This window comes from Phyllobates terribilis, unplaced genomic scaffold, assembly GCF_046119375.1.
Source record: "Phyllobates terribilis strain yellow unplaced genomic scaffold, ASM4611937v1 Scaffold_3__8_contigs__length_932513732, whole genome shotgun sequence".
NCBI lineage: Eukaryota > Metazoa > Chordata > Amphibia > Anura > Dendrobatidae > Phyllobates > Phyllobates terribilis.
The window spans coordinates 799,778,162-799,794,903 of NW_027362763.1; positions in this window are offsets into that span (position 1 = coordinate 799,778,162).

The following is a 16,742-nucleotide window of genomic DNA, read 5'->3' on the forward strand; positions in this document are numbered from 1 at the left end:
TTGAGTGCTGAACACTTGACGGTCCCACGGTTGGCAAGTTGGAACTGTGAGATTCACTATGTGCACCACTGGTGTTTTGTGGAAAAGCACATGTAAGATTCTGCAACAGTCTCTGCTGATACTCCTGCATGCGTGCATCCCTTTCTATGGCAGGAATAATTTCTGCAAATTTACTTTTGTACCGGGGATCTAACAGTGTGACAACCCAGTAGTCAGGATTATTTCTAATTCTCCCAATTCGAGGGTCATGTTGCAGGTAGTGCAGCAAGAAGGCACTCATGTGTGTTGCGCATCCAGGAGCACCAAGTCCCTGTTGTGTTGGTGGCGAGGTAACAATCATGCTTCCTTCCTCTGTCCTCTCCCCCCAACCTTGCACAACAGAAATGTGATCAAGGTCTCCCTCATCTGATGAGTCTTCCATCAGTTCGTCCTCCACTTCTTCCTGGGCTCCTGCACCTTCCTCACTAGTTTGGCTGCTACCATGCGCCCTGGTAAAACCATCTCCCCCACCCTCACATGCCTGCCGCCTTGGTGCTGCCGACCGTCTGGACCTTGCAGATGTTAGCCCTTCCGCATACAACTAATCCTCCTCTACTTCTTCCACCTCCTCTTGTGCCACCACCTGACTCCGAATTCTGTTTAACATGTGCTCCAGCATGTAAATCACCGGAATAGTCATGCTGATAATGGCATCGTCAGCACTAAACATCTTCGTCGCCATTTCAAAACTGTGCAGAAGGGTGCATAGGTCCCTGATCTGAGACCACTCCTCCAGCATGATTTGCCCCACGTCTGGATCTCGTTGGCCCAGGCTATACGTCAGAACGTATTGCACCAGGGCTTGTCGGTGCTGCCACAGTCGCTGCAACATGTGCAGAGTTGAATTCCACCGGGTAGGCACATCGCATTTTAGCCGGTGAAGTGGCAGGCCCAACGACTTCTGTAGAGATGTAAGTCGCTGAGCTGCGGGATGCGAACGGCGGAAGTGAGCACACAGCGACTGTGCCATCTGCAGAAGGCCATCTAGTCTGGGATAGTGGGCTAAAAATTGCTGGACAACCAGGTTCAACACGTGAGCCATACAAGGCACGTGTGTGACATTGCCCCGGCGAAGGGCCGCACCCAGGTTTGCAGCATTGTCGCACACGGCCTTCCCTGGTTTCAGGTCCAGTGGAGACAACCATTTATGAAATTGGTTCTCCAGAGCTGACCACAACTCCTCAGCTGTGTGACTCACATTTCCCAGACATTTCAAAGTAAAAACCACCTGATGACGTTGAGCCCTACTGCCAGCATAGTAAGGAGGTGTGCAGGATCCCTTCTGCGCAGTTAGAAAGCTTGTGGCATGACCAGACAGGCTTTGGGTGCAGGTGGAAGACCGAGAGGAGGTTGAGGAGGCAGAAGCAGTGGAGGAACTTTGACATAAAGAGGATTGACGCACAACTCGTGGGGACGGCAAGACTTGGACAGCAGCCCCTTGTCCTCTGTCACCATAGTTACCCAGTGCCCAGTCAGAGACATGTAACGCCCCTGTCCATGCCTACTCGTCCAAGTGTCTGTGGTGAAATGCACCCTGTCACACACAGAGTTTCTCAAAGAAGCGGTGATGTTGTGTGCGACAGAAGTAGTGCCGACTGGGCATCTGGTACTGGGGCACTGCGACGGACATAAGGTCTCGAAAATCCTCTGTGTCCACCAGGCGGAAAGGCAGCATTTCTGTAGCCAAGAGCTTGCAGATGGTGAAATTCAACCTCTTAGCTTTCTCATGGCTAGGAGGAAATGGTCTTTTACTTGTCCACATCTGAGGGACCGAGGGCTGGCTATTGTGCTTAGACGGGGTTGATAAGGGTGTCCCCGGCAAACTGCAGGTCTGTGAGGAAGATGCAGGCGGACATGTTAGGTTGCCTTGATCCAAAGGTGGTGCTATCGATGTCGGACAGCGCTCAACACCAGCTGGTGTTACCACCTCCAAAGAAAATGATGACCTGCCAATCACGCTGGCTGTTGCGGGTAAAGAGGTGGCAGGTCTGCGCCCAAAAACAGGTGTGACTGCTGTCCCCCCCAGTCACAGAGGATGAAGAGGCCGCGGATGCACAAGATATGGCAGACGGTGGTTGGCCCGGCCGGCTAGGCCGCATTGTAGCACACTGAGCTTCCCACTGCAACTTATGCTTCATGTCCATGTGCCGGTTCATGCATGAAGTACTCAAACTATGTATTTTTTGGCCTCTACTTAGCTTTTGCTGACAAATGTTACAGATAACACGAGTTGGGTCATCTTTATCGATCTGAAAAAATGCCCAGGCTATGCAAGGCTTAGCACCCATGCGACCTGAAGAGCCACCACGACTTGTGGTGAGAGGCAGAGTTGTGTTTGAGGATGCAGTTGTTGACGTGCTTCCAGTACTACGTCTCTGTCCAGGAAGGCGCAACCTGACCTCGTCGTCACTAGCATCTTCCTCCACCTCCTCTGCTGACCTCATCTCTTGGCTGACTGTGGGTTGACAGTAAGTGGGATCTCCAACCTCATCATCATCACCCTGTGCGTTATCACACCCGTCGTCCTCAGAGCCAACCTGTTCCTGCCCTGACAAAAAACTAAAGTTGTCGCTCCAATCAGGTATTTGAGTCTCATCATCGTCTTCCTCATTGTCTCCACCAACAGGAGTTACAGTTTGGGAATGAGGGTCTACATTATGGTCAGAACCTTCTGCGTCTGGTCCTGGATCCGACTCATAAAGATTCTGGGCATCAGTGCAGATCATTTCCTCGTCTGGATTCACAGAAGCGCTGGAGTCGACCTCTGATTCCCAGGCTATAGTATGAGTAAACAGCTCTGCAGACTCAACCATCTGTTCTACCTCATACTCAGACGGGCAGCTGGAGATTTGGGAGCTGTGAGGAAGCAAGTGCGATTGGGGTGACACCTTTGAGGACTGGAGTATTTGTGATGTTGAAGTTGATGTGGAGGAGAGCCCACTTAAAGGAGCACTTGATATCCGTTGAAGCACCTGCTGTTTTTGTGCCTCATCTGGAATTTGTAGCGATTGGCGTGGCCGTAAGAAAGGGATCTTATCACATTGTCCGCTAAAAGAAGTAGACATTTTAGTTTGGCTGGAAGATGGTCTTTCTTCTGCAGATGTTACTGTTGCTTTAACACCTACCCCACAGACACAACCTTTTTTCCCCTTCTCAACACGCCTATTCCCCTTTCCACCAGCAGCAGGCCTTTTTCCACTCATTTTGGTGGTTAACTAATTCACAACTCTGGAGTTGTTTGCACAAAAAAACAATGGATGGGAACCGAGCAGAGCTGAGTGGCCAAACTGTGTTATTAGGCCAAGACTATTGGCTGGGTTAGATGCAGAAAAAAATTATATTCAATTTGCAACCTGATGGAGGTCAGTATAGATGGACTAATAGAGTAAGTCCCACACACTGCTAGAAGGCCAAATATTTTTTCAGAGCTAGATGCAGAAAAAAATTATATTCTGTTTGCAACCTGATGGAGGTCTGTATAGATGGATTAATAGAACAAGTCCCACACACAGCTAGAAGCCCAATATTTTTTCAGAGGTAGATGCAGAAAAAAATATATTCAGTTTGCAACCTGATGGAGGTCAGTATAGATGGACTAATACAACAAGTCCCACACACAGCTAGAAGCCCAATATTTTTTCAGAGCTAGATGCAGAAAAAAATTATATTCAACTTGCAACCTGATGGAGGTCAGTATAGATGGAGTAATAGAACAAGTCCCACACACAGCTAGAAGCCCAAATATTTTTTCAGAGCTAGATGCAGATAAAAATTATTTTTAATTTGCAACCTGATGGAGGTCAGTATAGATGGACTAATAGAGAAAGTCCCACACACTGCTAGAAGGCCAAATATTTTTTCAGAGCTAGATGCAGAAAAAAATTATATTCAGTTTGCAACCTGATGGAGGTCAGTATAGATGGACTAATAGAGAAAGTCCCACACACTGCTAGAAGGCCAAATATTTTTTCAGAGCTAGATGCAGAAAAAAATTATATTCAGTTTGCAACCTGATGGAGGTCAGTATAGATGGACTAGTAGAGAAAGTCCCACACACTGCTAAAAGGCCAAATATTTTTTCAGAGCTAGATGCAGAAAAAAATTATATTCAGTTTGCAATCTGATGGAGGTCAGTATAGATGGATTAATAGAACAAGTCCCACACACAGCTAGAAGCCCAATATTTTTTCAGAGCTAGATGCAGAAAAAAATTATATTCAATTTGCAACCTGATGGAGGTCAGTATAGATGGAGTAATATAACAAGTCCCACACACAGCTAGAAGCCCAAATATTTTTTCAGAGCTAGATGCAGATAAAAATTATTTTTAATTTGCAACCTGATGGAGGTCAGTATAGATGGACTAATAGAGAAAGTCCCACACACTGCTAGAAGGCCAAATATTTTTTCAGAGCTAGATGCAGAAAAAAATTATATTCAGTTTGCAACCTGATGGAGGTCAGTATAGATGGACTAATAGAGAAAGTCCCACACACTGCTAGAAGGCCAAATATTTTTTCAGAGCTAGATGCAGAAAAAAATTATATTCAGTTTGCAACCTGATGGAGGTCAGTATAGATGGACTAATAGAGAAAGTCCCACACACTGCTAGAAGGCCAAATATTTTTTTCAGAGCTAGATGCAGAAAAAAATTATATTCAGTTTGCAACCTTATGGAGGTCTGTATAGATGGATTAATAGAACAAGTCCCACACACAGCTAGAAGCCCAATATTTTTTGAGAGGTAGATGCAGAAAAAAATATATTCAGTTTGCAACCTGATGGAGGTCAGTATAGATGGACTAATACAACAAGTCTCACACACAGCTAGAAGCCCAATATTTTTTCAGAGCTAGATGCAGAAAAAAATTATATTCAATTTACAACCTGATGGAGGTCAGTGTAGATGGACTAATAGAACAAGTTCCACACACAGCTAGAAGCCCAAATATTTTTTCAGAGCTAGATGCAGATAAAAATTATTTTTAATTTGCAACCTGATGGAGGTCAGTATAGATGGACTAATAGAATGATGCTATGCCCAAAAGATTTTACTTCACTAGGTGCAGTAAAAAAATTGGTATTCTATACACAGGTGGTATATCTTGCAACACAGATAGGCTACTCCACTGACTAACACACTCTGCAATAGGCCAAAAAGGATTAGCTTTGCTAGATTCAGCCAAATGCTGTGAAAAAAACTTGCACAGCACTGGCACAGACCTGCCTGGCAAAAACTGATAGGAACTGATGTAACCTAGTCCTGAAAAGGACTCCAATTACAATTAGTCTTTACTCCCACAACCTATCTATTTAAGAGCACAGACCTGCCTGATAAAAGTCGTAGGAAATGCTGTAACCTAGTCCTTAAAAGGACTGCAATCACAACTATTCCCTACTCCCAAGCTATCTGTAGATTTGTGCGAAAATTGGCTTGAAATTAACAAGGTATAGCGCACACAGCAACAGCGGTGCCGTCTAACACGCAGCTGCAGCAGTGAGAAAATGGTGGCGACGGGGAAAATGGCTTGGTCTTATAGGGCAAGGACATGTGACATACACTGCCAATGACACATGCCCTTGCTTGTGTGAAAAAAAGCACTTCGCTCCGTGTGTGCGCTGCTGATAGGCTGACAGATTGCACCTCCCCACTGTAAATGCGGGAAAGAGAAAAAAAAATGGAGATCTTCATTATTCCTGCAGAGATCCATCCCCTGCCCCTCCCCCCACCCCGCTGTACACTCAAACTGCGTATTAACATTAATTTTCATCATTACTGAGAAAAAATCCAGTTATGATTTTGGTGCACGAACAGTTATCGAACATAACCTCGAACAGCCGAATTTTTCTCAAATCGTTCGTGTTCGCCGAACGGCTCGAACACCGCCCAAAACAGCTCGAATTTGAGATTGGCGAACAGTTCGAGTAGAACAACGCTTATCTCTACTAGTAAATAATTTTTGTTACTTAGAAAATTACACAGCTTAGGTACATTACACAGGTTGGGTACATTACACAGGTCAGGTACATTACACAGCTTAGGTACATTACACAGGTCAGGTACATTACACAGCTTAGGTACATTACACAGGTCATGTACATTACACAGCTTAGGTACATTACACAGGTTAGGTACATTACACAGGTCAGGTATTAGCCTTTGATCTTGGGATTCGTTCTGATCGCCATATTTGGGGTCAGGAAGGAATTTTCCCCCTTGATATGAGGACAATTGGCTTATTCCTCACAGGGGGTTTTCGCCTTCCTCTGGATCAACACGGCCCCTACATACATTTAGTGTGAGAGGTTAATAAGTAAGTACATACTTTGAGAGTATAAGAATAAGGTATGAAATAAAATATTAGTGAAAAAAAATGTTAGCTAAGCCAAATATAGACATAAATTAGTGCACACATGCAAAAATCATTTGTTTCTGTTTGTTTTTAATTTGCACTTACATTTCACAGGTTCGGTATCAGCCTTTGATCCTGGGATTTATTCTGACCGCCATTCTTTATTTGGGGTCAGGAAGGAATTTTCCCCCCTGATATGAGGACAATTGGCCTATTCCTCACAGGGGGTTTTCGCCTTCCTCTGGATCAACACGGCCCATAAATAGGATTAGTCTGATAGATGAATAATTTACACATACATGATATTATAATATAAAATAATCCCCATCTATAAATAAAATCTTCTTTTTACCCCTTATATCTTTGTGCTTGTTTTTATTCCATTGCTCTTCCACAAAGTCATTATTATACTCCAACCCTGTGTTTTTTTGTGACATATTGTACTTTATGTTAGTGGTAAATTTAGGTCAATATTTTTTGCATCTATTTGTGAAGATATCAGATATTTGGTGAAAAATTTTGAAACTTCAGCAATTTTCAAACTTTGAATTTTATGCTCTTAAACCATTGAGTTATATCACACAAAATAGTTTCCCTAATTTCCCTAACATTTCCCACATGTCTACTTTACTTCTGCATAATTTTTTAAATAATTTATTTTTGTTAGAAAGTTAGAAGGGTTAAAGGTTTATCAGCAATTTCTAATTTTTCCAATAAAACTTTTTTTTTTTTTTTAAAGGAACCACATCACCTTTGAAGTGACTGAAAGGCCTATGTGACAGAAAATACCCGAAAGTGACACCCTCCTAGAAAATGCACCCCTCAAAACCACATTCCAGAAGTTTATTAACCCTTCAGGTGCTTTTATATGCGATTAATGCTTTTATATTTCTCTTATACTGATGTTTGAAAAAGACCACTTTTGGTCGAAACGTCATGGCATATCGCTTTAAGCTCCTCCTTGTTGGTTTTCAATGGTGTGGTGAATGTATATATTTGAATAAACTGTTTCCACCTTTGCAAATTACCTTTGAGTACGGCTATTATCTATATCCTTACGGGGGATAGTATCCTATTCAGCCTGCACCAAATCTACAGCTGATTGCGCATCTTCTTCTATCAAATCCCCTGTCCATGATGTAGGCGAAGATGCCTCCCACCTGCACTTGCAACCAAGTGTTTGTCCCTACCCCAGTTCTTGGAACGCAAGCACAAATACGCAACCACTCGCATACAGGCCAAAATACTAAACTGCCACATTTCCAGACTGCTTGCACTGGAAATGTTGTCTTTTAGGCTTGTGGAGATGGAAGCTTTCCGCAACCTCATGGCGGCTGTCCCTCGGTACTCGGTCCCCAACCGCCGCTATTTCTCCCGGTGTGCTGTCCCCTCCTTACACAAGCACGAGTCCCATAACATTACCCGTGTCCTCACAATGCAGTTACTGGGAAGGTCCACCTAACCACGGACACGTGGACAAGTGCTTGTGGCCAGGGACACTACATTTCCCTGACGGTACACTGACAGCACACTGTGTGAATACTATGGAAGCTGGGACCCAGTCGACCCAGGGACGGTACATGTGCTACCGACACCGAGGATTGCGGGCCCTGGTTCAATCAGGGTTGCCCCCACCCTATACAGCAGTTCCTGCACCTTCTCCTCACCCTCCATTTCCGGAACGTCAACATCAGCCTCAAGCTGTATGCACTGCAGCATTTTCTTTTTTCAGGACTTGGGTCTGTGCGAGGTCTGGTTTCTTGTACTCCGAGACATTGTTTTTAGTGATATAACTTTGGGGTGGATAGGATGTTTTGATTACATTTTTTTGTGCTGTTGCGATGTCTGAAAAAAATGCTATTTTGGCGTTTTGATTTTCTTCTTGCCATTTACTGATTGGAATAATTTATTCTATACATTGATAGATGGACTTTGATGATCGCAGTGATATCAAATATGTGTATTTTTTTATATTTCATCATTTTTAATGGGGGAAAACAGGTGATTTGAACTTTTGTATCATGACCGGCATGTGGGTCTTCAGCAGACTCCCGACCATGATGGCAACCCATTGACGCGCCATGATAACGTCTCGGGGGGCCATTGGGCGCCTAGAATAGTGTGCCCCCCTGCCGGCGCACATTAAATGCTGCTGTCACAGACTGACAGCAGCATGTAACAGACGTAGACGGAGCTTCGCTGTTAGAGGCAGATGATGGCTGAATAACACACGTAGACAGTATTGATTGTAATATACAACAAGGAAAAAATCCTAAACTGGATCCACATAGCAGTAACTGAGAAAACACTTTGACGAAATAAATATAAACCAAAATGAATGACATCCCCACATGATTAAAAGATATATTTATTAGAAAATAATAAAAAAATACATACAATTCAAGCAAGGTAACTCGAAAAGGAGGGATGAATGACAGTGATAGTTGTAGTAACCCAAGTTGAAGTTCTTTAGGTTTATATTGATTGTAATATGTTTAGCAAAAACCATCGCTTTCCAGAGCAAAAATCCAAAACTAGAAAGAATTGTATATATATATATTTTTTTTATGTTTTTTATATTTAAATGTAAAAAAAAAAAAACAATGTTCAAATGTTCCACACCATATCCATCATATCCATTGCTGGGCAGCTCTGAAAAAACACATGTAGAGATTCTCCAGGTCTTGGAAACTGCTTCTGATCATGTTGTCAGCGTAGGTGGATGCAGGTCTTCACCTCTTTCTAACAAGATGTCTCATGCCTGTATAGAAACAATAAGACGCCTTTCTCATTAATCTGAAAACAATTAAAATACATGTTTTTTAAAAAATTTTGAATATATCCCTTTTATCAAATAAAACAAATTAAAGAGAAGTCATGGAGGAAAAACAAAATATTTACCTGGAAAATACATGTTGGAAGCTTTGTGTGTATCAGGATAGGTGGATTCTGAATGTTTGTTGTTAGCTGCTCGTGATGAAGACGTATGCTGATTGTCTCCCTACGTGGTGAAAGAAAAGCAAAATATATAAAAGTAGTTACACTTTAAATGATATCCGGCAATAAGAGACTAAATTAGAGACTTAAGATTCTCAATATTTTAAAAATAGCTTATTACTGATTGTTGATGATAGTGGAGGCTTCTTTCTTACCTTCATCTTAGGTAGATGAGATGATGATATTTAGACAAATCTCAATGTTCAAATAGTTCAAATAGTGAACCTGAAAATATAAAGAAACATAATTACATCCAACTAAGCTTGAAATTATAAAAGGTTTTCAAAAGCATTGTAGATAATTGATGGAAATTATCAATCGTTCCATATCCAGCAAGTTATGGAAATGTATCCAGTATTAATATGGTAACCTATGAGGATGGATTCTGAATGTTTGCTGCTAATCGCTGGTGCTGGTGATGAGCACAAATACTCATTGTCTCGCTACTCAGGGGAAAATATATAAAAGTATCTGAACTTTAAATTATAAAGAAACAAAATTAGAGACTAAATATTCTGAGGAATAGTTACATGTTTAGCTGATGGACAATTGACGTAATCGGCCTCCACACCGGCGGCAATAAGATTTATTATCAGCTATTCTTTGAAAACGCCCAAGTCTACAAAGATAAGAGAAATATTGGTTACCAGACTGGAATGAACGTTGGTTAATACCATGGATCATGTTAAAAAGAACAAATTGAAACCAATATATTAAGGACTGACCCCAGCACAGAAAATATAACATGTAGCATCCTAAGCCCTACAGTCCCCAGACGTCAGTCCGCTCTGATAGTAGTAAAGTATAAAAGCCTTATACCAACAGAACCGCCCTGACGTCTCTGCACGGTGATTGTGTTTCATGACGCGATGAATCATCAAATCTACTTACTTGTTGTCACACAGGGAGCACTGGTAGTTGTACTTATAGCTGATGGTATAGCTGTGACACATCGTCACTTCCGGCAGCTCGGGATGGATGTCATTTACCCTTCTGGTATAAGTCTGCCATAACGGGCCATGGTTATCTCTGCCTTCACCATCGATTATCCAACAGGCAGCATGGCACATCTCGTGCGCAAGTGTGGATCGTAGTCGCACTAAAAAAGAGTTTATACAGGCATAAGAAAATCTAAGTACACCCTGCTTGAACTCTTTGGTTTTACATATCAGGATTCAGGATATAATATAAAATATCTGGTCCTTAAAACGTCTTCAAATTAGGTAAATACATCCTGAGATGAAAAACACATGAAAAGTCACAACGTGCCATTACTTATTTACCAATAACTACTTCAAAATGCAGAAGCAGAGAGTGAAAAATAAGTACACCCCATGAATCACTAGCTTTTAGAATGATCTTTATCAATAATAACTTGAAGCTGCAGCAAGGGTGTACTTAATTTATCACACACTGCTTTTGCATTTTGCCCTTCTTTTTGTTAGATAAATAATTACACTATATTATTTATCATGTTGTTTTCTGAGATTGTATTTTCTTACTTTTAAGATCTTCTAAGGACCTGATGCTTTTTTTTATTTTGTCCTAATATGTAAAACATTAGATTCCAAAGAGGGTGTACTTAGTTTTTCCCATGACAGCATGTACGATGAATTTATAAGATGTATTACATCACAAGTAGCAGTTTTGCAACCTATAGAGGTTGTCTCATAAAGCTGCAGGATGGACGTGATATGAAACCTACCGGAAGAATCCAAGACCTTATCGGAAAGCTCAATAACTGAGGAACGGTGGTTGTTCTCCAACTTGTGACGGCATTGACCGGATGCTGATGTCAGCCTCTTATTCCAGACTACGTCCATTTTCCTCGGGAGCTAAAATAGAGGAAACAAATTCCACTAAATCTGTAAACTCTTTGACCCCATTCTAACAAAGCACCCAACTCTCCTGTGTGATTTACAGCACTAGTCTCCTTGTATGGGACATGGGGTCTACTGAGAAGTCCAACATGTGAGAAAAAAAATAAAAATAAACCTTTCCTAAAATGTCCAGATGTCAACAAATTGGTTTTTATATGTAAATGTAAAATCCTGTGAACTACAAAAAGTTGCTAATCTCTATATGTCTGCATGATGGATCATGTAAGGTCTCCACTCATCCCACAGATAAGAAGAAGGTGATGGCATTTACCAAACTAAGTGAGTTTTGCCTGAGATTTCAGAACCATGACAAGGGAGTTAGGGTGCTCTTCAGAAACTTAGAATGATAGAAATGATTGTTTGAAGGTGGAGATAATGGATAAGTCATGTGTCGCCCAGATACCGATAATAAGATACCTTATTCTCGAAGACTGTCCTGTTGTATAGATGGTACAGTCGCTCCACCAGCTTCTCCTTTGTTACCTGAAAGTGGGTAACGTAGATGGAAGATGGAGAAATAATGTCTTCCAGGAAACAGCCGGGGATGTTACATAGTGGTGTCCTGGGAAAGATAAGGAATCAGAAATAAATCCAAAGGAAACATCTGACCTAGTTCATGGTTTTCCACAGAGGTAGATGCATCCGGCATAACTCACCTCTCCTCTGTAGCGGAGCTCTCCTCACTATCAGATGGTAAATTATCTGTACAGAAATATGGAAGAATGAAAATTTGTAATCAGACAGGTCAGAATGCAGATCCATGCTAGAGAGAAAACATAATAAATGCTGTAAAGTGAAAATACATCGAAATCAAAATGCCAGAATTGTGGGTTTTTTCTCTCTGCAACTACTCAAAAAATGCAATAAGAAGCAATTTAAATGTCACATCCACCCCATAATATTATCAATAAAAACATCGAGCCGCCTTATAAAAGAACAAGCCCTCATACGCCTCCATCAATAGCAAAATAAAAATGTTACAGATCTCAGAAAATGGCGACAAAATCAAATATATTTATTAATAATATCAGAATTGTTTTCCACACTTAAAAAGAAAAACTTTGCAAGTTTGGTATGGACATAATCATACTGGCCTGGAGAATCATATTTCCAGGTTCATTTAACTGTGCAATGAAGACCTTAAAAATCAAAAACCCTCCAAAAAATCCGTTGTTTTTTTTTTTCAGTTTTCCCTTACTTGGAATTTTTTTGCATTTTGCAATACATTGTATGGTAATGTGAATTGTGCCATTGAGAAGAACATCTCATTGCACTAAAAGCAACCCATTATATGTCTATGTGGATGGAAATATAAAAACAGATAAGTCTCAAGGAAGAAGGAGAGGAAAAGACATAAGTAGACTACAAATTGACCAGTCCCTAAGGGGTTAAAGGTACAGACCCAACTGTAATTTGCGTTTAGTTGTTAGATTTGGAAACTGACAGTACAAAAAAACATTGTTCTTTCTACAATAACATAACCCTGGTTGTATCTAGGAATGATGACTTACCATGATATGTGGAAGATTCTCCAGTATTGGAATCGTCATCGTCAGTAATAACAATGATGTCATCATCGGAGCTGTGACATAAATGTAACAGAATATGAGCCACCATTAATCATTAATCCCCATCAGGTATCTAGTAATGGAGGAGATGTGAGTCTTACCAGGTGGTACTGTCCGGATCAATATCTGAAGGTGGTAAAATCAGATCTGTGGGGGCAACACAACATAAATCTCTTATTAGAATATTGTAATAACAACAACAGAGGAACATCAAAGAAATAAATCCTAATACAGTATTCAGTGTACAACTATATGTAGATTGGGAAATAGACCACATTCAGCTAAAGTAACCTGCACTGTGCAAAGCCACCATGAGAAGAAATCCCCGAATCCCAATCCTGACCGACTATAGAGCGAATGCATGAATAATGTTCCTGACCAAATGCTGAAAAGAAATGTTGTTCTGCCACTATGGAAGTGTCCCAGACATAGGACTCACACCAATAAAGCTTATCTAAAATAGGATTACCCCTTTAATGTATCTTTAATTTAAAAATGCACAGACCCATTTATAATTTGCCCTTAATTGTTACATTTGGTAACTGATCTGTGACAGTACAGAAAATTCAATGTTGTTTCTACAATAACATTACCCTGATTGTATCTAGAAATGATCACTTACTATTATATGCGGAAGTTCCTGTTCTATTGGAATCCTCATCATCATTAATAATGATGGCATCGGAGCTGTGAAATAAAGGTAACAAATAATGAGCTGACCATTAATCATTAATCCCCATCATATACCTAGTAATGGAGGAGACGTGGGTCTTACCAGGTGGTACTGTCCGGATCAGGATCTGAAGGTGGTAAATTCAGATCTGTGGGGGCAACACAACATAAATCTCTTATAAGAATATTGTAATAACAATGACTGAAGGACATCAAAGAAAAAAATCCTAATAATGTATCCAGTGTAACCCTATATGTACATGGGGCAAAACACCACATTCAGGTACAGTAACCTGCCCTGTACATGGCCACCATGAGAAGAAATCCCCAAATCTCATTTCTGTCTGACTTTATAATGCCTGCATAAATATTCCTCACCAAATGCTGAAAAGAAATGTTTAATATGAACTCATTACCTTAGACGTACAATAGAGATAAATCCAAGCCCTGACCACAATGAGCTGCACCCAATGACTATAATGACACATCAATATATCAGAGCTGTTACTGGATCGGAGCACAGTACCTGGTAAATTCGCAGTCGGGCCCGAATTGAAGCCACTGATGATAACCTGGCCTGGAGACCTCGGTATTGGCTTCTTTCGTGGATGATACTGAAAAATTGTCAAACATGTCAGATAGAATCTATGAGCATGAACATCTCTAATTTATAATCTTCCTCCATTTTTCACTGACTTACAGGTAGATGCCTATATGAATATAGGTACCATTGGCCTGCGCTTACTTCATGTGCAGAGTAGGACGGGTGTGCGGGACACTTATGGTTAGGATATGGATAGGGGCGGTGGTGACATTTTCGTGTCTTCATACAATATTATTATGTACTCTGTACATGGACATGTTGACACAAATACCACAACTAAAGGCAGTCATTACTCTGCAAACATGATCCAAACTATCACCCCATCATGCCTCTTCCTGGAGCTCTATTTTTGGTTCCACCATTTGTTTTTAATGGGATTTTTATCCCAAATGTATTCTCATTATTTAAAAATATAAAAATGACGCTCACCTGATGGAAATCGTCATCATCACTGCTGTCCTCGGTGTCAGAGAGAACTATAATGCGCTTAAATCGCTTTTTTCTCATCATATTTGCAAAAGTCACTTACAACACTCCTCTCTCCACAAACGCCTACAAAATCCCTCAGCGGAACTCTGGATGACGGGGCGTTCTATATCGTCCAGTCATTGTGGCATCATCGGAATGATGCGATTGTTTGTTTTTTTATTTAACTTTATTTAAATCTACAAAACGTACTGCAGAAATACAAAAAATAAATCCAGAAAAAAACAACAATCCTTCTAATTCCCTAACTCCTGCCCTTTTTTTAATTGTTCAGAAAAAAAATAATAATCAAAAAAGTCAACAAAAAACAAGATTTAAAAAAACAAAGAAACCCCGAAAAAAATAGGCGATTGATTATCCCTCTCCCCAAAGTTTTAATGCTCTACGCTACATTTTTTGCAAAATGTTCTCCCAATTTTTTAAGTTCTCTGAGGAGCAAAGCCACGCCCTCTTGTATTTTATTACTCTCTGAAAAAAATTCTTCTATTCTGTAGTATTCAATTTTCTTCCCTATCCATTTCCTAACCAAATCCACTCTTGCTGTATAAAGTCGCCTACTTACGAACTCTTCTTCCTCATTTCATCTCTTCCGTTCCAGAGAGCAGGTTACAATTGTTGATTTGACCTCAATGGAGATCTAAGTCCCCAGTTTCCCCTCTATATCTTTATACCCTATGATAAATGTATCAATTCTGCCCTTGTTTCTTACACAACTTACAAGTATTGTCAGCTATCTTCTCCATTCTGTATAATGCCTGGTGAAAATAATAGAACTAATGGATCAATTGGATTAATTTATAGTTTGATTAATTGACATCCCACTTTTGTTTTTATATATATTGAGCCTCTGCAATATTTACTCTTTACTTTCTCAACTAATCTTCTTCTTAAAGATTAAATATATAAGGAATCACGGTTAATTTTTTATTAATATTATATTTATTATATTATAGAATATTGCATAACATATATAAGTTTATTAATATTAGATAGATTCTTTGTTAAATGGCAACCAATCAAAAAATACTCCATTCCTCAATTTGATTCCCTCATACTCTTCATCGCTTGTTGAATTTGACAATATCTAAAATCGTGCACTTTACTAAGCTAAACTGTGTCTTCATCACATTAAATGGCAACAACTCATCTTCATGGATTAAATGTTTAACCAAATGCAACCTTTTCTCTTCCAAAACCCTGTATCTTAACAATTTTATATATATTTATATTATCCTATATATATATTTATATTATCCAATTGACGTGTTAATATTTAATATCTTCTTTAAATAATCAAGTATAATTGCAAGAATAAAACATTTGTCATCTAGATTCCCGTGAAACAAAATCCCTGATTTCAAAAATTCATAAATGTTACAAAATCCCCTTTTTTCTTATTTAGTAAAAATCTTTCAAAATCAGAATTCCTGAAATTTAAGTAATTGGGCTTCCCAGAAATATCTGTGGAAATAAGGGACGGCCAAGCCTCCTTCTGTCTGAGACTTCAGAAGATAGTTACTTTTATTCTCACCCTCTCTTGCCAACAAATCAGGTCGTTCAGAAGAGTTTCTGTTTATTTAAAAATGTTCTCATTTACCCATACCGGGCAGACGCTGAGGACATAACGAACTAGAGGCGAGAGACCATCATCTTAATCAAGGTTATTCTATCCACATTAGATATCGGCAGCAGCATTCACATCAACATCTATTTTAATTTCCTAATGAACAATATAATGTTAAGCGATACAAAACTCACAAGCTCCCATGTGATATTTATCCCTAAATATTCAAAGCCATCTTTTTACTAAAGTCTGTAAATCTATTCACGCTTTTCTGATTTTTTCATCAAATGGTATTAAAACCCATATACTACAGTTGCTATCCAAGCCAAAGTGGGCACCAAAAGACACGGTCACCTCTATGGTCCACAGGAAAGATTTCCCCATCTCTAACAAAATCAGCAGAATATCATCTGCATAGATCAATATCTTTCCCCCTCTCCACTGCTGCCAAAACCACTGATTTCCTCAAGGAAAATACAGTGAGAAGATAAGAGAGCGGGCATCACCGTTTTGTACCTCTGGCTTGGGGTGAATGGCATAATAGTTTGATCCACCTGATAAAATTCTCCCTGAACCCAA